The sequence below is a fragment of the Pongo pygmaeus genome, chromosome 8 (assembly GCF_028885625.2).
Source record: "Pongo pygmaeus isolate AG05252 chromosome 8, NHGRI_mPonPyg2-v2.0_pri, whole genome shotgun sequence".
In the NCBI taxonomy this organism is placed as follows: domain Eukaryota; kingdom Metazoa; phylum Chordata; class Mammalia; order Primates; family Hominidae; genus Pongo; species Pongo pygmaeus.
In genome coordinates this window covers 90,307,082-90,331,882 of record NC_072381.2, presented here as the reverse complement: position 1 = coordinate 90,331,882, position 24,801 = coordinate 90,307,082, and the positions used below count along the sequence as shown (strand labels likewise).

General features: G+C 37.6%; 1 long non-coding RNA gene across 1 annotated transcript; it reads right to left on the bottom strand.

Annotated features, from left to right (window-relative positions):
- Positions 1-2,775: 2,775 nt before the first annotated feature.
- On the bottom strand, positions 2,776-22,264 carry LOC129006928 (uncharacterized). Its single transcript, XR_008492122.1, has 4 exons — positions 22,129-22,264; positions 15,047-15,111; positions 6,533-6,696; positions 2,776-3,439 (listed from the first exon to the last, which is right to left on the bottom strand). It is a non-coding gene; the product is annotated as an uncharacterized LOC129006928 (long non-coding RNA).
- Positions 22,265-24,801: the final 2,537 nt, after the last annotated feature.

The window sequence follows — 24,801 nt, the reverse complement described above, 5'->3', positions numbered from 1 at the left end:
CCTGCTTCCCACTAATAGCTACCAATCACTCAGTGTCTACTTCATAAGGAACCATGAGAAAAATTCCTCATGCGTCACAGGAACAGGAACAACTGTGCTGTCTCTCAAAGCAGTGTGATTTTGGCCAGCAACATGGGTAGTCTCATGACTAATTGTGCTTTCAAACTATATTTGCCTAGATTACTAGGATAGTCTGTTTCAAAATTACAACCAACACGCAGGAACCTATCAGAACCCTAAGACCAGTGTGGCAGGCACCAACATTACTGCTTTAATATACATTTTCTTCCAGCCTATCTTTCTTCTTGCTTTAATTTCCACAGATTGGTCTGTTTTTCTTCCACTGGTATGTATATATTTCTGGAGACTACCTCAAGTTCTCTTTTCAAAGGAGAAGTATTACATAAATACATACATAAATAAATATTTATTTAGCAGCACTGAGGGAACATTCTGGTTAAATCTTTGGTCAGGACTTCTTTGTATCAAGAGCATTGGAGGTCTGACTTTTCCAACTTAATTCTCTAGCATCGTGTGGAGGTGCAAATGGTAGGTGACATATTATTTGCTAAAATTTTAATATGAAAAAATATGATTCCATTATATAGGAGGTAAACAAAAAAGTAAAATTGGACTTAATTTAGTTTGGCAGTTATATTAATAAGATGGAATTTGAGTGTTAGTTGAAGGGATAAATTTCGATTTATGAGGTACTGGAGTAGGTCAAGAAATGTTTTCTTTTCAGTTATTACCACCCCCGGTTGGAGGCAAGTCTAGAAGTGGGGTGTGCAAGGACAGAGCTGATGGCTCTTTATGAGTGCCCACAGAAATATAATTATATGAATTCCAAGAAACTAGTAGCTTTCCTTTGTTGGCAGCCAGGTAAGTCAACAGAGACTCAGGAGGGAGTCTACTCTTGGTTTGGGAAATAACTTAGACCAAAAAATGAATCATAGTAGAAAAGAGACCAGAGAGAGTGTTGTTTGCCTTCCCTCATGAAGAAGAATTAGTTTTCAGTACCTTGCTGAAGAAAAACAGAATTCTTTGCATTCATACATGCATTTCTCCTCCTTTTCTCAGGTCAATAACTCTGGATATCTCTTACAGAAGAATACTGCTATAGAACACTTGCTATGCATTTTATTTAGTGATAATCCCTCAGTACTTACAAAGAGTTCCTGCTATTCTGACTATAAAATACATTTTTAATTGTTAAATTTTATATTAAAATTTTTAAAGTAACCCGAAAAAGTGCATTTTGGAAAGTATTTGGAAAAAGTACATTTTGGAAAGTGTTTAGAAAAAGTGCATTTTGGAAAATGCCATTGTAGAATGACATGAATTTTAATGCTGCTTTGTGTTGTGTTGGCAATACCTGAATCTGCAATTGAGAAGGTAATGGATCTTTCATAATCTTGGGGCTATTAATTGAATATGAGACTTGCATAAAAAATTTGCATCTTGGAACTTGAGCATGGAACCACTCTGAGTATTGTATTCTTTCACTCCATAAAAAGGATCATTTTTTAAACGGACTAGTTTTTTGAAACTACACTGGGAGGAAAGAAAATTCAAAAGAAAACATTTGTAAAATTAAACCAATGGACTATTTATCTGCAAAGAATATTTGCTCAAAAAGGTGACAAAAATCAACATGAATTTTGGTTGCCAAGACCTTTTTCCAGCTTTTCACAACAGGTGCTTTCAGGGCTTTGGCAGAGTTTGACATATGCACCCAGCCTGGCAGCTCTGTGTTCAGGCTCTTGTATAAGCACTGGACTCATACAAGGGTGTCCCACATTGCTCATTTATGGAATCACAGCAAAAGTTTTACCTTCCTTCCTCTTCCACTATTATCACTGTACGTATTGTGAGATGAATATTGTCATATACTAAAATTTACATACAACTGTATTTTTTGTTAACAGAGACCAAAAGGGGATATAATAAGAAAGCACAGTAACATTATATTTTCCTAGTAGTCTTAATAAAAAAGCAAGGTGGGGCCAGGCGCAGTGGCTCATGCCTGTAATCCCAGCACTTTGAGAGACCGAGGTAGGCGGATCAAGAGGTCAGGAGATAGAGACAAGCCTGGCTAACGCTGTGAAACACTGTCTCTACTAAAAATACAAAAAATTAGCCAGGCGTGGTGACACGCGCCTCTAGTCCCAGCTACTTGGGAGGCTGAGGCAGGAGAATCGCTTGTACCCAGGAGGCAGAGGTTGCAGTGAGCCCAGATTGTGCCACTGCACTCCAGCCTGGGGAACAGAGCAAGACTCTATCTCAAAAAAATAAATAAAATAAAGGAAGGTGGAAATGTCCATTTCATAGCTTATTCACCTCAGAGATATTATTACTAGGTTGAGGCTGAAGATTAAGGGTCGAAGTTGATGTTGGTTGACATGTAACTGCCTGAAGTCTGAATAGGGAGTTAATTTTGCAAATTAACCACTGTAACTCCACAGTCTGCACTGAGACATTCACTGGCACTTTTGGTTCATGTGTCCTTGGACCCCTTCTGTCCAATTTCCAGGCCAGAATTGAAGTTTGAAAATTGCTGGCAGACTACTATAATCTCTATTTCAGGGAAAGTAAGAACAAGTGCCAATATGAAAGGAGCATCTCCCCTCCATACTCGGTAACTTTCTTCTTTATATAGATTGATAAAGCAGGCTTCTTTTGTAATTATTCACTCATTAGTGTAATTCAGTTGCGGCACAGATCTTATTTAAGTCCCATTGACATAAAATGGACTACCCTCTATGACAAAATTTCTATCAGCAGACAGACATATAAATATATTTCACTGTGATTAGATCTTCACCGTAACTACAAAGTAAAAGGCTGTGAATTGTTATGTTACATTAGATATGAGAAAATTGAAGCGCTATTGGTTTAAATGACTTGTCTCAGTCAATTAGGATAATTTGACCAAGACAAATTACTCAACTCAGGGCAGAGTTGAGACTCAAGCCCTGCTAGGTGTTCCACCTGTAAATACTATGCTCCTTCATCTATATTATGCAATCTCCTCTTCATTAATAGTTAAGACAGTAAAAGTAGTTATTTTACTGGTTGCCGTTGTGGCCAGACGTTGACATCTCTCTGTTGAAAATTGTTCACACTGAATATACACCCTCTGAGAAGTTACTCTGGCATTGAATTAACCTGCACCGCTTTAACTTTTCCACTTTTTCCTCAACTTTTACGTTAACATCAGAAACTAATAGCGATATTAAGGACATAAATGTAATCACGTATTTGAACATATTTAAGGGCTACTGAAGAAGTCTCCTTATTTTAGGATAATTATCAGAGTTCCACTGGAGTTGTCTCAGTGTAGGAAGTTCTATAGCTAGTCTTTGTAGATTGGGGTTATCAGCAGTCTTCAGACTTGGGGGTCACAGCATCCCAGGAGGGGCTCTTACTCTAGCCCTGGCTGATTCCAAAGATACAGGAATGTTTAATGCAAGAAACAGTTTTAGAAAAATGAGACAAACTATATCAAAATTTGCCTTAAGTTCACATTTATTTATGTGAACTCTTTGGCATAAGGCATTTAATACTTCCTTTAAAAAACATAGATGTGAATAAGTGAAGTAAAACATATATAGGGAAAAAGGATTCCAACTTATTGCAGATAATTACTTTTCAGGTCAATTTTTATTTCTTTAAACCACTTACTTATCCATAGGCGTCAAGGCTTTGACTAACACAAAGTCTAACACTAGAATTTGAGAGCCGATTTTATTCATTTGCATAAAAGATAAAGCCTGCCACCAAGAAAGGATTTTGTCTTTCTTATAAAGAAGCCAATATTACCCTAAGCCATAATAAGTTTTGAACACTAGGTTTCTTGTTTCTAGGTTGTATGACTAATATGAAAGACAATTACTAAATAGTATAAACTCAAGTTACATCCTTCTATCCTCTCATTTCTCAATATCTTCAAATAAAACAATGCCATATTGGACACAGGCTAATGGAGCTGGAATGTGCTTCAGGGCAAAGAACTTGGTAAGCAAGGAAAGTCATAAAATTATGCCTTTTTAAAAAAAATTAAGAGAGACTAATGGTGCACTTTTCTGTTTAAGATATGCCAAAAATGAAATTAGAAGATGTGTTGTCTAAATTTTTACTCCTTCAGAAAGCATTTATTTTTCTCCTTCGGAAAGCATTTATTTTTCTCATACTTTCTGTTTGAAGTGTGGGTACTATGGTGTCACTGAATTCAAAGCTATTTTTATTTTTGTAATTTGCAGCTAAATCTGATCCCAAGAGATGGTTGTTACGGATGAACATGGCTCTTTCCACTGAATTTTCAGTAAAATAATTATAATGGGGATTGATTGGTGGATTAACATAAAAATTAAAATACAAAATCCCCTTGTTCTTACATGGCAAAATAAGGTAAAATCTCTTATTCTTAACTGCCTTTTCCTGAAACAGTGTATAATTCCACCATTTGTTCCCTTTAAAAGAAAGATTTGGGCTAGAGAGAGACAGCTTAAACTCATCTCATCTGCTTGCACCGCTCTCCAAGTAGGTAATTGCAGAAAGAAAAGACAATTCTTTGATCTCAGTGAGGTGCTAATTTGTAAGATTTTTGAGCTGTTTGGGCCTTAGGAAGCAGGGATCAGTACGTAAACAATGGCATTTATCTGGCAGCCTATTACTGACACATTACTATCTCAGTACTTATTCATTTACACTGGTGTTTGAAGACAAGACTATGTGTCAATAAAGGAATTAGACCAGACACCTCAGTCCATCAGGTTTATCTCAGTTTGCTGACAGGAACAGTAGGTGACATTAAGCAACAGAAAACACTTCAAAGTTTTCTATCCTTGGTTTTGCAATGAAGACAAACAACATTTACTGCTTTAGCAGCAACAAACAATGAGCGTAAGACTGCAGAGGGAAGATGAAAGAGCACACCAAATTATCAAACACAAAGCCTGCCCCTACCCCATTTCTACTCATCCCCTGAATTTCATTAGAGTGATTTTTTAAAAAGGGCTTCCAATGATAAGTTGTGTTCATTTGGACCTCTTAGAAGACAACTCTCTTGAGAAGGATGGTAGGAAATGAATGAATAAGAAAATTTTACTTGACTATTCAGCAGCTACTTTTTTTTTTTTTTTTTTGACCAACTTTTATTTTAAGTTCCAGGGTACCTGTGCAGGATGTGCAAGTTTGTTACGTAGGAAAACGTGTGCCATGGTAGTTTGCTGCACAGATCAACCTGTCACCAGGTATTAAGCCCGACACTCATTAGCTGTTCTTCCTGGTGTTCTCCCTCCCGCCCACCACAGGCCCCAGTGTGTGTTGTTGCCCCCGACGTGTCCATGTGTTCTCATCGTTAAGTTCCCACTTATAAGTGAGAACATGCGGTGTTTGGTTTTCTGTTCCTCAGCAGCTACTCTTAATTAAAGATTTCAATATTCATTTATTTAAACATCTTTTCAATAAACAGTCAAGGTGTGTCCACTATACACTAGACCCGAATAAAGATGATGCTATTACTTTTACAGATTCCTGGAACTATGAAAGGTAACATGGAGTTATAATATAGGAACATTTTAGTCAAATGCAAGGTTGTATTTGAGGGGCTGTGGAAATAAGGTAGATGAACTGTGTCTCAAAGGGATTGCCAAATGCTCAAATGGATTGGGAAATGTTTTTCAATTAACATGTAAATTGAAAAACACTTGAAAGAAATACTTTCCTGCATCATCAAAAAAAAATTCCTCTCAGATTTCTTCCTCTATACATCTCAATTTGGAATGATTTACCAGTGTTTGGGTATGTTTTACATACAATTTTGTTAAAATTTTGAAATATAGATTAATTAGCTTATTCAGTAAATATTCATTGAATGCATGCTATAGCACTCCTTGTTCTAGCCTGACAGTGCAGAGAACAAGACAGTCTAGATCCTTGTTTTTATGTGGGATGAAAAACAATGAACTGAAAATGTTGTGATGCCGAAAATTACATAAAGTGAAAGAACGAAGTGGTGGGATAAAGAGTGAATGGAAGGAGGTGCAAGTAACATTAATAAAACTGGTACTGTAGACCGAGTGCTCATGAAAAAAACTGTAATGATAGGAAGTAATCATGAAGTAAAAGGAACATTTAGGCAGCAGGAAGAACAGATAGGACAATATATTGACATGCTGGAAATACAAAGGGCTGGACAATATATTGGCATGCTGGAAAAACAAAGGGCTGGTCTAGAGAAGGGATAGTGAACGAAGGAGAGAGTGAGGTAGCAGATGAAAGCTGGAGAGGAAAATGGGGGAGAGGCTATACTGAGGAAGGGAGGGGATATTAGGAGATGAAGGCATAGACATAAAGGAGATCAATTTGTAGGTGATTTCAAGTACTGGTAATAATTTTAGAACATACTCTATTTAGAAGGTATTCTAGTTTTGCTCAACCCATATACAGCATTTGACCTTGTTAATTTCTCCTTCCTCATGGAAACCCTTTGCTGCTTGGCTTTCAGACACCACACTCTCCTGGTTACCTCCATCTTCACTGGCTGCCCTTTCTCAGTCTCCTTTGCTGGCTCTTCCTCATCTTCCAGTTTACAATGGAGTGTCTCAGGGCTCTGTCTTCAGACTTCTTCCCTTTTCTATTTACATTCACTTCCTCCATGATGTCACTCAGTCTCACGGCTTCAAATAACATCTGTAACAGAATGACTACCAAAATTATATTTCCAGCCTCTACCTCTCCTTTCAAATCCACATTTAAACATCCAACTGCTTACTTGGCATCTTGACTTGGATGTGCAATCTGCATCTCAAATGCACCCGTCTAAAACAAGTTTCTTGACATTCTCCTCCAAATCTCTTCTTCCCTTAGACTTCCTCATTTTAAGTAATGGCTGTTCCAGACTTTCAGTTGATCAGACTAAAAACCCTGGCTCCATCCTTGCTCCCTCTCTACCCCCTCCTCACAGATGCTGAGCACATTTTTGGCTCACCCAGTTCTAACATTTCACCTAAAGTAGAGCAGTAGAGTTCTAAGTGGTCTCCCCACCTTGGCCTTTGTTCCCCTTCAGACAATCCTCATCACAGTAGCCTGTGTTCCTTCTAAACCCTAAGCCAGAGCCTGTCTCTTCCCTGCTCAGCACCATACTCAGAGTCTACAAGGACTCAGGCCCTCCCTAACCTAGCCTCTGTCATCTCTCTAACATCATCTCGAATTCTCTCCACCTCTCTCACTCTGCTTCTTGCTGTTCCTGTGCACTTGCTTTTTCTGCTCCGTGGAATGCTATTACCCTCAAACTCCACCTCCTTTCTGACTCACCTTCTTCAGGTCTTTACTGAAAAGGCATCTTCACAATGAGGCCTTTGCTGACAAACCTATTGAAAGTTGTAACGCCTCCGATACCCCATCTCCTTGCCTAGCCCCCTGCTTTACTTTTTTCCAAAGCATTTATCACTATTTAACATGTTATCTGATTCACTTTTTTTGGTTTATTATCTATTTCCCTTCATTAGAGTGTAAGTTACATTTGGCAGGGATTTTTGTCTGTCTATTCACTGCCATCTCCCCAGCAATGAGAATAGTGCTGGGAACATACTAATCAGATACATAATATATGTCAAATTAAAAAGTGGGAATCTGTGCAAAAACTTAAAAGCAGGAGGTGACAAAGTCTGACTGTGCTTTGAGATGATCATTCCGACCACTCTGTAGAGAATGGATTGGGTGCGGCAGGGGTTGGAGTTGAAAATGTTAATAGAAACACCATTTAGGAAGCAAGAGCAGTAGTCCAAGTAAGAGGTAATGGTAGCTGGGACTAAGTGATATTAGTAGAGATGAGGAGAAGTGGATGTGTTCAAAATTTGTTTAGGGGGCTGACTTAATAACATTTATAATTACTTTACAGCCAGAATACTTCTGGTTATTTCTATGTTGAACACAGCTATACAGCTTCTCAACTCTGACTGCTTTTTCTCCTTATACAAAGAATACTCAAGTGAATGTTGATAAACTGGTTCTTGTTGGAGAGAGTTTAGGCAATGATCTAAGATGGCTCCTAGATTTTCAGCTTGAATCACCTGGTAGGTGAAGCTATCATTTACTGAGAGAGAGATAAGGGTAGGAAACAATTTTAGGAATTATTTCATTTGAGGTACCTCTTAGACATGGAATAAATGACAAAAAGGCAATCGGTTATATAAACATACCCTACAGCAGAGAGGTCAACTATAGTGATACAAATTTGAAAGTCATAATGTGTAAATGGTTTTTAAAACCATGGAACTAGATAAGCTAATGCAAGAAGAAAATCAAGATGGAAGAGAAATGAGGGTTCTGGAACATACCAGCATCTAGAAATTGAACAGAGGAGTCCAGCCAAAGAGGCTGAGAAGGAACATTCTGGAAGCATGGCATTTATTGAGAGAAAATTTTATTCCTCTCATTAGTAAACATGATTTACAAAAAAAGTAATTATTATATTTTGAATTTTGTATTTAGAAAATGGTGATTTGTTTTCTCTCATTATCTTTCATTTTACTTCTTCCCACAAAGCCTAAAAGGACTAAAATATTTGCTATTTTGTCCTCATAGAAAAAGTTTGCTGACCCTGCTTTAGACTATTTTTTTTTTAACACAAGGTCTCTCTGTCACTCAGGCTGGAGTGCCGTGGTATGATCACAGCTCACTGTAACCTTGACTTCCCAGGCTCAAGCAGTTCTCCCATCCCAGCCTCCCAAGTAGCTGGGACTGCAGGTGCACACCACCATGACTGGCCAATTAAAAAAGAAAACTTGTAGAGACAACGTCTCCCTATGTTGCCCAGGCTGTTCTTGAACTCCTGGCCTCAAGTGATTCTCCTGCCTCAGCCTCCCAAAGTGCTGGGATTACAAGTGTGAGCCACTGCACCCAGCCTAGACTAATTCTTTCACATTGCTGAAAGATAAACTGAGACCTGGAAATTTTAGCTTGCTTTTCAGGGTTACCCAGAAGGAGAGCTACGACTCAAAGCCAGGCCTGAACATCTGGTTGCATTTCTATTCCAATATGCCGTTCTATATCTCTGTTGTGTACACTGTAGGCTAGCAAATATTTATCTCATAAAATATGAAAGAAACTTAATTATATAATTGAAATATTTTTTCAATAAAATACTTAATAAATGTAACAACATTCCAATAGCAGAATATACTTGATTAATAGGATGTAATTTAGTGTTAATTAAAAGAAAGCCATTTGACTTATTTAATTTAAATTCAATTGAGAGAAAGCTGTCTGTCTGACTGAACTTTTAAATTTTTTTAAATAGTGTAAAGAATTATGAAAATTGCCCAAGTAATTAATGTCAATGAATGGTGTGCAATCCTAAATGTTTAGATAGGTATCTTTTCTTGCTTGTACCTCAAACCAGAGAATTAATAATAGGTACCAGGGTAAGGTGGGAAATCATTTTGGGCTTGGGAATTAGTAGTTGGTACCATTCTTTTCTGTCGTTTTACATTCTCCAAATGTCTTCATTCCTCACACACTCAAAACTTACAAATTTCCCATAACCACATTTCTCATACATTTACCATTAATTTTTTGTATTGTTGTTAAATGCACACAGCATAAAATGTACCATCTTAATAATTTTTAAGCGTAGAATTCAATAATGGTAAGTATATTCACATTGTTGTAAAACCAATCACCAGAAACTTAATTTTGAAAACTGAAACTCTATACACATTAAGCAATAACTCCTCACTTTCTCTTCCCACTAGTCTCTGGCAACCACCATTCTGTTTTCTGTTTCTGTGAATTTGATGGCTCTCGTTACCTAATATAAGTGGAATCAAACAGTATTTATCTTTCTGTGACTGACTTATTTCATGAATGTAATGTCTGCAAGGTTTATCCATATTGTATCACAGGTCAGAATTTCTTTCTTTTTTAAGGCTGAGTAACATTCCGTTGCATGTATCAAATATACACCACATATTGTTTATCCATTCTTCTCTTGACAGACATGTAGGTTGCTTCTGCCTTCTGGCGATTGTGAATAATGTGGCCATGAACATCGGTGCACAACCATTTCTTTTATAACCTGGATTACATGTCCTCAGCTCTCACTGCTTTTCTCCTCAGAGCATCTAAACTATTTTTCATGACATTTTTGACTCATGAGAAGGATCTTTAAAGAAATGAAGAGAAGGCACCTCTCCATTAGGAGTGTTAAGCAAGTGTAGGAAACCCTCCCTGTAAATGTCTTTTTTTGCTACCTTGACTAAGATTGGGGTACCCATCCCTGGACCATTCTAAAAACACAATATTATTGAAGAAAGTATGGAAAGAGAAAGGGGCCCAGCATCAGGAAACATGTGTATAGGCTAATTGGGTAGATTTATTAGCACGTGGTAGAAACTTGTATAGGCTAATTGGTTGATTGGGTAGATTTATACCTGAGTCCCCAGGAATCTATTGCAGGAAGACCCTTTTAATAAATTGCCCATGTGTAGTAGTTGTCTGCAGGCAGGGCACAGTCTTGAGCACCTGGCTAGGGAACCAAAAGTTAGACCAATGTGCTTAGAAAGTAACAAAACTGTACATTTTTATAAGTACAGCATTCATTATAAGCAAAACTTATAAAACTTCGTAAATCTGAATTTATTATGAACTGCCATAGGTGAAGCCTCTTTGTGATGAGAAAGATGTGAATTTGAGTCTTGGCCTTCCTGCTAGCTATGACTTCTGACAAACCACTGAGCTACACTGAGCCTCCTATTCCTCACCTCTTACACAGAAATAATAATGCCTACCTTGTGGGCTTATTTTGAGTATTGCAATACAGATAACATTCAGCAAATGGTAGCTCTTGTTTCTACTTTGATATCTACAATTGTTAATGATAGAGGCTGAAGGTCAGGCTAAGGAAACTCTTCTTTTTCGCATGGGAACACACAAATTATCAATGCAAAAGAAAAATATTAGTGTTAGTAAAAATTGAAGTCCTTCTAACTTAACATACATATACATGGAATCACAGATGTTACAAAAATGTATCCATTATAAATGTCTTTTCTTCTGACACTTTAGATGCTAAACATAGGTACTCTTGAAAAAATACACATATTCCAGGTTTGTGAGTAATTCAGTATTTTTAAAGCTGGTATTTAGACATTAATGCCATTTGGAGAAATGGTACTTTTCATTCTGTCTGTGCTTGGATTAATGTTATGCATCAGAGTCTAAGAATCCCCTAAATAAATACCATATATTTCTGAATGTTGACTTTCTGATTCTGCAGCCAATCCTTTTAATGAATTTCAATGCACAACTCAGAGTCGGCATCCTATTTCCTAAAAGCCCATAGTCAAATGGTGGACAGAGTTTCCTTAACGTGTTGAGAGTCCTAGTAAGGCACACACAGCTTACTAGTTGCTAATTGCTCCTATTCAGGAATGAATATTACTCAGTTTTTTTGTTTTCTTTTGTTTTGTTTTTCTGAGACAGCGTCTCACTCTGTCCCCCAGGCTGGAGGGCAGTGGCACGATCTCGGCTCACTGTAACCGCCACCACCCGGGTTCAAGCAATTCTCCTGCCCCAGCCTCCTAAGTAGTTGGGATTACAGGCATATGCCACCACGCCTGGCTAGTTTTTGTATTTTTAATAGAGACGGGGTTTCACCATGTTGGCCAGGCTAGTCTTGAACTCCTGACTTCAGGTGATCCACCCGCCTTGGCCTCCCAAAGTGCTGGGGTTACAGGCGTGAGCCACAGCACCTGGCCTCAGAGTATTTTTAAGAGAACGGTAAACACGAGCGTAGAAAAATGCAGGGAAATGCCTTGATCATCAATGAACTATATTGCTTTATGGGTATTCAGGTATTGTCTAAGAAACTGAAAGGGACAGAATGGGACTTCATGAATAAATATGTTTATCCAACATACGTGTGTTGAACACCGGCATATGTTCCATCACCATGGTGAGACACAGTGATGTGTAGCCTGAAGTCCCATCCCAGTTTCTTAGTATTATGAGAGAGAAGATGTACATAATTATAGCTAATACTTATACTTATTGGGTACTTACTAAGAACATTTACATATATTAATTTGTAATCTGCACAACAAGCTTTGAAGTTGGTACTATTAGTCTTCCCCGTCCCCATAATATTGAGGCAGCAAGGATTAGTCCTTGCTCAGGGTCACATAAATAGCCAGGAATTAAATCTCAGGAAATTTGACCCTTGGAAACATAGTGATTGTCTTGCACACACACAAAAGCACTGTGGCAAAAAGTGACGGATATCAGAACATGGGAAGATATATTGAAACAGGGTTTCAGAAAAGATATCCAGAAGGCTGACCTTCAAATGGGGCTTTGAATGTTAGATAAGACTTGGATGTGAGGAGGAAAGTGAGGAAATGGAAAGGTTGGTAAAAGCTCAAGGTCTGTAAAGATATAGAAATTGCTGTGGAGCATAGCATGCATGAGAGATTGTTGGTCATGAAAAGGCAAGTTGCTCCAGCACATAGAAGACTGTGAAATGCAAGATTTAATGATTATTACTTTATTTGGTAGGTAAAGGGCAGCCAGTGAAAAAATCCTCAACAGAAAATGGACATATTTTGAAGTGGCTCTTTAGGAAGATTAAGCTATAAGTTTGCAGATGGAATTAGTGGAGAGACAGACTGAAGGCAGGGAAAAGTCAGGATGCTATTGCTGACTTAAAAGTTAAAATCCTAACTTAAAAGTTAGGATTGCTATTGCAAAGAATAATAAAGGTTTAAGCTAGAACATTGTTAATGCAGACTGAGAAAGAGATGGATATCAGAAAATACAGATGAGATACAGTATCAACAGAACAGAACCACAGTAGCAGATTTCAGCAGAACAGTTCCTGAAATGAGCCTCGAAAGATGTACTCAGTTTTTATTAGGTAGAAAGGAGGTAGGCAAACATTCTTAGTGGAGAAAATAAGCAAATATTAGTTTCTGTCTTTCTTCAACTATTTTGAGAATACCCAGCCTTCAGAATCCTACCCTGGCACTGACTAGGATTTCTGTCATATCAGTCTTGACCTCCCCTAAAATGATTACGAGATGTCCAGTGGGTACTCATTATAGACCTGATAATTTTCAAATGGAGAGAAGAACTGTGGATTATTGGAAGTTATATATTCATGTCTCCTACATAATGAAATGATTTTTAATGCTGAATCAATGTTGGGATTTTTTTATTTCTCTTTTTTTCCTTTTATTAAAATCAGAAAAGTCTTTCAGAATGATTACTGATTCAGATATTTTAAGGGATTAAAAGTTTTTTTCTTACAGAGTAACACTGTTCTACTGTTAGAAGTTAAAAGAAATCATGTAACTATGGCTAATATTTATCCTACACAGATTGCTTTTATGAAAGCATCTTTGTATGTGTAAAACTGCTCCAAATTGGGAAAATACTTACACAGTAGCCACCTGGTTAGAGTGGCTACAGAATATACAAGCATATAAAAGCCATTTTATGTACTTTACATTTTTAAAATAACATCTATTACTTGTGGTTAGTGATCTTTCATTGCCTTTAATTTGTGGACACTTTCTAACCACCACTTGTGGGTCTTCAGGGAGCAAACCCTTTCACCGAAACTTTTATTTGCCAACCATGAAGACTGTGAGGATAGAGAGACAATTCAATATTTATTCTGTGTTTAACAACATCCTTTGAGAGTTGAAGCAAGACTTTCAAAATGTAAAACCGTAGAAGAAAATAATCCTCAAATCCAACAACCCCCTAGAATTCTGTGGAGAATGGGACAAATGGGGCTGTTCCAAGTACATCAAGTCTAGGAAGTACTTCCCAGCATATTGCACAGAAGAATGGCTTGAAACAATGTAACCCCAGAAAAATAAAGTAAAGCTCTAAGGGAAAAAATAAAGACTATTGGAGTGTATTCTTATGAGATATAGACTTATTCTCACCCAGTCGTCTGTGTCTCAGTAAAGTCATGGGCCTGACAAAGTCATCTCTTCCATTTTCTAAGTGCAGGACACAGACAGACATTCTTTCTACCCTTCTGAATTCCAGTCTTTCCATATGTAAATTAAAGAAAATCATACCAGATGGACTCATATATATCATGGGGTACTGTGTGGGTCAGAATCAAAATAAGATAAGGTATGTTCTATAAACTATAACATAGACATAGGTAAGATGTTATTATCTTGAAATGTAGTTGATAACATATTATACATAGGTAAGATGTTATTATCTTGAAATGTAGTTGATAACATATTATACATAGGTAAGATGTTATTATCTTGAAATGTAGTTGATAATACCCTATGTTTTCTACTTTGTAGAGAGGTTGTAAAGACAGATATGGTAACAGATACCAAAACTAAAGGCTAGGAAAGAAAATATATAATCTCTCATTACCTTCTATTTAATTTTATTAACATAGTAATAATGAAGAAATCCCATCTGTTTTGGCCTTCACTCTGTGGGAAAAAACTACAGTGCTGGATTGATTTTCTTTTGACTCAAATAGAAGACTTAAATCTGGAAAAACTATACTTTAGCAAGTTGAGGATATATGACTAGGCTATATCTATAACAAGGGGTGTTTAATTGTATATTCTTTCAGCATATTCCTACCTTGAAAATGTAAAGGTATCATTTTTTTCTTTAAATGGAAGGCTAGGACTCAGACTTTTATCCCTGAACTTGTTAAAGTCATGCTGTTTCAAACTGTAGTGCTTTGTTGATTCTGAAGAATATTCAAACATTTAATAATGGAGGCAAATTTGTTCCTATGACCTGCCCTTTAAAGTTCTCTATCCTGCTGGTTCCCAACAGAAACAGGTTCAATGCCAAGTAAGAGACTCAGAACAAGGCAACTTAAAATCAAAGCGGGGAGTAATTACATTTTTCATATTTTTATTTGTTCCTTTTTCAGCTAAAGGCAAATAGCTAGGTTATGTGCTGTCAAGTTTAGAAGCTCAATTAATTTTTAGATCAAGGCAAAGTACAGCATTTCAGTCAAAAATATTAATTGTTTCTCACTTACATGCTGAGTTGAATCACCTTAAAAGACATCAGCATAATATGGATGTTTGAAGACTCTTGAGATTCCTAAAGAAAAGAACGTGGGCTCAAAACAAAGAAAGTGCACTGATTCTAACAGGGTCCACATCAGCCATTCTGTTGATGCAGTTTTAACAATGATTACAAGAAGGTGCCCAGGGACTTAGTTGTACATATATTAGAATTATAAAAGAGTGGCACTAAAATATTTTGGTTGAAGAAATCACTTCTTACTGTATCTGTAAGTTTAAAAGACTCTCCTCTTTAATATCAAGTAACTAAACAAAATATTGGATATTTGATATGATATTGTGAAGTTTGCCCAGGGATAATAAATTAATAGTGAGATAATATTTTAAATCCTGCCATCCTCTAATTGAGGCAGCAGCTAGACTTTAGAAATTCTCACGAGAATGTAGATTACAACATAATCAAATTTCTAACTTTTGAATTCAAAAGTCTAGCCATGACCATAAGACAAAAGATTAGTAAGAAGAAAATCAGAGGAGTAAGTGGAAGCTCATGTTCTCTGTTCCCTTGATTTCTCTATAGAGAACAACTTGAATTGGGAAAGAAAAGAGTCAGAGGGAAACAGAACCTTCCAAACAGCTACAGTACTTTGCCTCTGTCTCGGAGTTAAATAACTATGGGAGGGAATAGCAGACATTTTGGGGAGACCTGAAAGCAGAAGAAAACTGTGTCCTCTTTCCTAAGTGAGCCTGGAAATGACTGTGCTGCATCTAGGACAAACGGCTTGAGCTGTCCCACAGAGTCCCCTGCATCTAGGCTTGGAGTGGAAGTAGTAGAACGGTTCCATTGCATTCAAGAGAAGCTAGGAGTTGATGAGGTCTTTTAGAGGCAGCCCCGGCAAAGTACCGGTAGCCTCAGTGTGGAAGAGAAGTAGCAGAAAATCCTGCTATCAATGAAAGTAGCACTAAATTCAACAAGACAGCTGGTAGATGTGAATAGCCCTCTCTATTGGAAATATAATACAATGCTCCGTGCTCTCCTCAAAATACTTTGGTGCTATGGAAATCTAGCTTTAGGTACTACAGCTCCCGGTACTAAATACTAGGTCTGGTGGGTGAGGTTAGAAATTGCCTGAGATCAAGTTTCTATCATCTGGCATTAAGAGAGCTTGCAATGTTCACAAAGAGAAATATAAAGAGACTTTGCATATTTGCTCCTTATTCGAAATTTACATACAACAAATTACATTTCTCATAATAAACTAGGGAATATGTAAGCCCTGGGCCTTTCTGGAAACACTCCTCTAGCTTCCTTCCCAATTCTTCATTCCTTGGGTTTGAGTTCTCTGTAGCTCACTGCCAAATCACTTCCTCTTTATCATTACCCAGAAGCCTGTCTAATTCAAGCAATGGGTTAGACTGCTGTCTTCATGGTTAGCTTTTATGATAACTTTATTTGATCATATCTACTCAAGTAAAACTGTTTATATACTTTAATAGCTTATGCCTTTTTCAAGGTACCATATTATCTTCAGCAAGTGGAAGAATCAGACATGTTGATGGAGACTTGTCATCATATGAGTATTTTAAATAGTTTGTAGTTACTACCCTCTGAGTCATGCCCTTTCTCTACCTTGATTGGCTGAGTTTGTGCCTAAACATGAGTAGTCACACTCAACATACTAGAATGTCTTTAAAGGATATGTTGAGAAATTTCTTGTCTCCTCTTCCTTTTTCCTCCTCCTATAACCCAAGTGCATATTACTGCCACATTCCCGTTCAACACACCTCTACTTCAGCTTGCTTCCTTCAGAAACTGAGTTTCCTTATATAACTTCTTTGTGACAAAACATCTGTTTTTTTTTTTTTTGATTAACACAATATTCATTTTTTAACTGTTCATTCCAGCTGTTTGGCTTGGAGGAATCCTCAGAACCTTAGGAAAAATGAAGTCTTAGTCCTATAAGTTGAGTGAAGTACAGTGTTCCTTTGAGCTACCAAATTGTACTAGTTAACCTAAAGTGACCTCTCTGGTTTTTAAGTGGCCAATTTAAACCACACTGTATAAAAGGGACCATAGTATATAGCTTGAGTAAACTTTGAGAGTGGTGTCTATAATTAGAAAGCTATACTGAAATGACTTGCTGGCATGTTGTCATCTGTGCATACTGAATACATTTCCATAAAATTGTTTCAGTTAATCTTTCTTTGGGGTCCATCGTGGGGGGCCTGCAATTCACTGCCCTTGTACTTCTTCCACTGCCAATGATCCCCTGTGAGCACCAGCACGTCGCTGAGATCTTCTTAGCTACATGAGTGGTCTGCCCATGGTTTTTTCTCATGCTTGTGTTGGGTAGGGGTGGCGGGGAAGGGAGAGAGTGGGAGATGGGAGAATCAAAGTTTTAAAAAAAGAAATCTAAGTGTTGTTTTAAGCATTAATGCTAAGCTCTAGATATACCTCTTTCTCAGGGTGGTGTATTCTGCAACCAAGAATGCCGAACATTTAAAAATGCAGGTCAGGAAAAAAAAAATCTATGTCCTCATTTTAAAAAGTTTCCCATCCACTATTATTTCACTTCCCCCTATCTTTGGTCACACTGGCCACTGCTTTAGCATAGGGATTGGAAAGGTTTGTAAGTAAAGCCTCATGAGGTCTCAGCTGTAACTACTCAACTCTGCATTTGAAGCTTGAAACCAGAGGTAATATGTAAGTCAATAGGCATAGCAGTATTCCAATAAAATTTTATTTGTGGGTATTGAAATTTGTATTTCATATAATTTTAACGTGATAAAATATTTTTGATTTTTTTCATCTTCTTAATAATGGAGAAGCCATTCTGAACTTACAGGGTATAGGAAAACAGCAAGAGGGATGGGTTTGGCTCTCAGGTCACAGTTTGCAGACCCCTGCTTCAGCACTACCTAGGTATGGAGAATCATAGTCACTTCCTTGGGTCAGCATAAAAACAACTGTTCGTTGTATAACTTCAACTTGACTGTTCCCTCCAGCCACAGCCAAACATCATGTATGAGGAGGAGTTTTCATTCATCCTTCAAACGCTTCCATTTCTTAGCTTCCAACAGCTTCTATGATGCAGCAGGAAAAGTTCTCAGCTACTTATAGCCTATGCTGGTGCCTCTGAGTGTCCCAGACACCATATCTGATTATTACCACACGACTCCAATGTCATTCATGCAGGCCAATTTGCTTTGGCCATCTAAAAAAGCTGCCTCCGTCTGTCTCTGTGGGTTAATTCTGTAGTGGAAATGAGCAGGCCTTTGCTTTCAGAACACAAGCCCAGAGGGCACTTTTGGCACTGGGACTGTTGCAGAGAGCGCCAAACCACAGCTGTGAAAGGAGTGTGAAGGGGGATGTCTGCAACAGCCCAGGAAATAGCCACCCAGCTGGAAAGGGATGTCAGGAAGTGAGACAGCTTAGGGACAGACCAGCCCTCAGAGGAGTGTGAGCAGCTGGCACTGGTACCCTCTTTTAACTTGCTAGCATGATGTGAGACTCCAGGCCTCCGTGACTGCCACTGACACACTTTCCCTTCCTTGGCAATCCATTCAACCCTCTACTACCCAGTTCTAACTAGAGAAACAGAGTGTGCCACGTTCTAGATGATACTTTCTCTTCTTGGTCCTGGAGAAATGAATATTTATCCTTTGAAAACAAAAACAAAAGACTCTTTTCATACCTTTGACTCCAATTGTCAATATCCATTTGCTTTCAAAATTTCATCGCAGAAATGTTTCCCAGTTGCTTCTCTGCTCTTATTCTCACTTCCTTTTCTCCATACCTACAGAATGTTACATATGTCTATATATGCATTCAGCTTTTGCAGCACTGTGATTTGTAATATAATTTTGGTTTTCATGGCCATCTCTTCTGGATTATTAGAGACCATGGGACAAGAACAGTGATTTATATTCTTTGTATCATGAATTATCCCTCATATATTCCACACATAATGGATCCTCCGTTAGTCCATTTCGTTAATGAAATGTGTAGGGGAGCTTTTCTGAAGATGCCTATGCTGGGCAGGCTGTCATTGTTCACACATTTACCTTTTCTCTAATAGTTGCTGATGTCTGCATTCTCTTCATACCGTTCCACTGGTGCACTTTCTGTCACAAGATGTGAGGATGATCTGGCTGCAACAATCATTACCCCACTAATCTCTAGTACCAATTTGATGGAACTGGCTATTAGGATTTGCCACTATTTGCCTTTTTTTCTTTAGCCATTATCTCTATCAACTAAATATAATACATATATCTACACACATATTCTATTTATTTAAATCACCTATTTCCTTTAAGACCATAAAATATAATTATCCATAATTATATCACAAAAATGATCGCTGCTAACATTTTAACACCAAATTCTTTATTCTAATTCAGCCTTTATTTTTAGTTATCTTCTCAAAATATTTACTGATGTACTATTTTTTGAGGAGATCAATAGATTCAGAGTTATATATTAAATAAGCCAGTCCAGAAATTCTATTGGTGGATAGAAAATAACTATAGGTGTGACATAAATTAATTTGTTTTCTTATGAGTGTATTTGTTTTATTTATAGCAAGGAATACTGATTCGTCATCTGTACTGATAATACAAACTTTTCTTACTACATATGTTAACTTAAGTAAAAAAGTCGCTTGACATGCAGACATAGCAAAAGCCATCGAGGGTGATAAGGTGAATTGTTCAGGTTTGGGACACGCTGTCTTAATTTATCACTGACTTATATGCTGTTCAAGGCACCATGCAAGGCACTGCAGTAGAGTCACTGGTGAGTAAGACATGGGTTCGCCTACTAAAGCATTCAAGATATTTCTCACTTTGATGTGGTAAAACAGCTGCACACCGTGCTTTCTGAGGCAAATATTTTCACCTCTACTATGAAATAGTGAAATAGAAGCTAGATGTTCAATAATAATCAATGTGCTGTAGAGTAGCTTGAAAGGTCTTTGAGGCTAGTCTTCTTTCCTAATTAACACAGCTCAAATGTGGCACTTGGGTGGCTTGGTCATGACATTTTGATAGAGTAATTTTGGCAGGGAATGGCAGTGGTCCAGGTTCCATGGTTTTGCAAGTTCTGCAGCATTTGTGAAATTGTGGCTTACTCAGATAAGGGGAGATAGACTGTAGTGTAAACTGGGTTGCACTGAACAGACAGATAGTATAATTGGCAATCACATTGTTAGCGACCACCAGCACCTCTGAGGCACTTGATCTTTTTGAGGGAGTAGAAGGAGGGTAGAGAAACTGAACTCGTTAGTTGGCTTTAAAATCTATTACTTGTAAAATGGTGCAGCCACTATGGAAAGCACAATGGCAGTTCCTCAAAAAAATTAAAATAGAATTATCATATGATCCAACAATTCCACTTCTAGGCATGCATCCAAAAGAAATGAAAACAGGGACTTGGACAGATATTTTTTACATCATGTTCATGGCACCATTATTCACAATATGGAAGCAACCCAAGTGCCCATTGACTGATAAATGGACAAAATACAGTATATACATACATACCATGCAATATTATTCAGCCTTACAAAGGAAGGTAACTATGACACATGTTACACATGGATAAACTTAAAGACATTATGCTGAGTGAAATAAACCAGTCGCAAAAGGAAAAATACTGTGTGATACTACTTATGTGAGGTACCAAGAGCAGTCAAATTCACAGAGACAGAAAGTGGAATAGTGGTTGCCAGGGTTTGGGGGAGGGAAGAATGGGGGGTTATTGTTTAAGGGGTATGGAGTTTGTATTTGGGAAGTTAAAAACTTCTGGAGATAGATGGTGGTGATGGTTGCACAACAATGTGAAGGTACTTAATGCCGCTGAACTGTACACTTAAAAATGGTTAAAATGGGCAGTTGCGGTGGTTCACACCTGTAATCCCAGCACTTTGAGAGGCTGAGTCGGGTGGATTACCTGAGGTCAGGAGTTTAAGACCAGCCTGGCCAACATGGTGAAAACCCATCTATACTAAAAACACAAAAACTAGCCAGGCATGGTGGTGCACACCTCTAGTCCCAGCTACTGGGGAGGCTGAGGCAGGAAAATCACTTGAACCTGAGAGGCAGAGCAGCTGAGATCGTGCTACTATACTCCAGCCTGGGCAACAGAGTGAGACTCCATCTCACAAAGAAAAAAATGGTTAAAATGGTAAGTAGTGTTATGTATATTTTATCACAATTTAAATAAGAAAAAAAAGAAAAGAATCTAGTTTTCCTAAATTTTTCTTCTTAGAGTAGCTCTCTCCTGTGTTCCATGTGTGAACACAGTCTCTGCCAGTTGTCCACATTGTACAGCGGGCCAGATGCCATGCATGTGTACAATGAAGGGGTCATGTTCCAGATTGAGTTTTTGTTTTTCTATTTTATAAAAACCCCATAACAAACCCTTTGCTTCCAGGTAGCCTTACTCCTGCAGGAATCTATTTCTTTGAAATGCAAAGTTTCACCACAGCACAAGTGGAACATTTTGTCTTTGCTCCCTGAAATGTTGTAAGCCACGGTATAACAGGCAAACAATGGTGGAGGCCATTGAAATTATCCTTGGACAAAAGGTCTGCTGAGCAGTTTACTCTTGCCTCTACCATCAATTTCCTTCATGAAATGAGCCAAACATTGACTGAGGCTCAGAGTGGAAAAGAATTTGTCCAAATTGGGCTCTAATGATAAAGAAGTATAAAGGAAAAGCAGTTCCTTGGGAAAATGATGCTACTCCCTTCAGTTTTTGTAGACTATTTCCTATAATCTGCCTTGTGGCTTACCTTGTGCTAAAGGAGAGCAATCCTTTCATGTTAACGTAACAAATAAAGACAAATCAGCAGGCTGCTTAATGTAATGATGAAGCATGGGCTCTGAAGTCAGTCTGCTTGTATCCCAGTCTTACCACTAGCTGAGTGATCTAGGGCCTAGTTATGTAACCTCAGTTTCCTTATATGTAAAACAGGATGATAGTAATGGTACCTACCTCATAAGGTTGCTGTATGGATGAAATGAGTTATTATTTGTAAAGCACTTAAAGCAGAACATGGTACCTAGTGTGGACTATATAAATACTCACTATTATTATTAGCTCCGGCATGCAGAGATAAACTCTCCAGGGCTGCTTGAAGAGTACAATGGCATCCTCTTTACTCACTCAGGATGATGTGATGGAGCATGCACTTACAAGAGTTGGACAACTCATATTCAGCTCAGATGCAACCATTTATGCACTGTGTGACCTCAAACAAGTCACCTGAATACTTGAGCCTGAGTTTCATCACTACTAGAATTAGCAGTAAAAGAAACTGCCTTTTTCAGTCTCTTAATGTATAACTGTATGCATGTAAGTTGTAAAGGCTGTAATATTTCTGTTAGAATTATTATTGCTTCATCTCTGTTTCTTTTACCTCCGGCCTGAAAGAAAGCAGAAAGAAAACCTTTATTTTAAAAACATAATAGTTATTTTAAATGATAGAAGTGGTATAAATTTAATATAGGAAATATGAAAAATAAGGAAAAGTATCTTAAAAATTCATTATTTTACATCTTAGAAAAAGCCACTATTAACATTATGCTCTTTCTTAGTTACAATAATGTGTCTTAATGTTTAAGGTTTCTGTGTAGTTTTTTTCTCTTCTCTGGGGCAAGACCCCAGTTGAGAAGGCCTATGTATGAAAAAAATTAAATGCTGTTGATTTTTTAAAGCTTCATTTTGTATAAGAAAATAGAAGATTTTATGTTCAGACTTACTGCTACAGGAAGAAAATTATAATAATTTGGCTATGTTTACAATGTCATATGAGAAGTAATTTCAAATATGCCTAATTCCATAGTATACCAAAAAATTAAAAATGGCTTTAATTTAATGTGTTTTATTTCACTAATACTATGTAAACCTGGGTAAAGAAGATAGTGAATTATAAAGTTCTACAGTAAGGTCAGGCACAATGGCTCACACCTGTAATCCTAGTGCTTTGGGAGGCTGAGGCAGGAGGACTACTTGAGGCCAGGAGTTTGAGACCAGCTTGGGTAACACAGCAAAGCTCCATCTCTACAGATTTTGTTTTTTTAATTAGCAGAGCATGGTGGTGCACGTGTAGTCCTATCTACTTGGGAAGCTGAAGTAGGTGGATTGCTTGAGCCCAAGAATAGAGGCTGTAGTAAGCTATGCGTATGCCATTGCACTCCAGCCTGGGTAACAGAGAGAGACCTTGTCTCCAAATCGAATAAAAATAAAAACAAAGTCCTACAGTGTTTGCATATATGACCTTAACAACTGTGAACAAAATAGGGGCTTTCTTAAAGTGAGGCTATTTCTCTACTTGGAAGCAATCAATCCAAATAAACTCAGTTCTGGAGAAATGAGTTATCGGTCTGTGTTAGAAATGAATTTACCAAGGCTGGGTCATGACAGTAGTATGGTTCAACTTCTCCATTGCTTATTTAAATTGCCATTGGGGTGAGAAAGCCTTGGGAAAAGCTAGCAGAAGACTTGGAAGAATCTAAGTGACTTCCTGCCTTTTACTAGTCACATATTACTTCTTGGAAAAACTGGCACTCATACTCTTCCCCATTTGTTGTGTCTCAACCTCCAGCCATCCATTCATCCTTCCCTTCCCTAATCCCCTCTCCCTATTCTTTGGAAGTCACAGAAGTTTTATATTAAGCATCATAATTCTCCACAATAAACAAAAGTATTAGGCATTTTCATGAAATAATCATTAGTCATTGGTATTATTTTTATCAGAATTAAAAACATTTCTGATAATTGAAAATTATGATTTGATAAGAGGTAATGTCTTTGATCCTCCCTGCAATCTGGCTTTACTGGTGGTGGTAAATGAAACAATCCTCTTGCCCTGCTATAATTGTCTGCTATATTATATTCTTTCACGGAATTGTAGCTGAAGAGAAAGTAGAGATCATTTGCTGTGGCGAACCTATTGAAGATCATAGATGGACCTCATGGTAAATATTTTTCCAAAACATGCACCTTTTCAGACCAGTAACAGACTGAAGGATGTGACATGGATATTCTTTTTAACATGAATGTTAAATGTTTAACTGAGGCAATGGTTGATTGACATGCGTCTCTGTACATGAGAAACAAAGAAACCTGCTTTGCTTGTCCCAAGCCATCTTCTGGAAGCCTTTGCTCTGTTCAGTTAGTGCCCTTAGGTCAAACAAACAGAAAATTAAGAAAACAGCATTCAAAGAAATGGTGGGTGGCAGAACAGTTGGAAGGATTGGAAAGGGCTCAGTATTTGCTTTATTTCTTCTGAGTTCATTACTTGCTCTGAGTAGGTTAGCCAGGAAGGGAAGATAAACACTATTTAGTTAATAAGTCCCATAAGAATCTGGCAGAATGTCTTTTCTGATTTACCATTGTATGGTTGGAATAAGCACAGTATCCTCTTTGCTTGTACCTTTTTCCCAACCAACTTTGAAGCCTACGAATAATTTACAGTGTGAATAAATGGCATGAGCTGGCTTTTCTCAGGTTAAGAATGTGAAATGTGTGTGAGACACGTTATGGGAAAAGGGAACATTATTTGGGCCTCATCTTTTAATGCAATCAAATAGAAATATTTCCTGACTCAATATTTGCAGCCTAAAACTGATTTTCTTCTTTCCATTTTGGGGAGTTAAAAAGCAGGAAGGAATGTGTCTATATTTTTTAGCAGTTGGTGACCCAAATTGACCCTCATGATTCATTCACCAGCTTTGGTCCCTACCAAACAAATAAAAT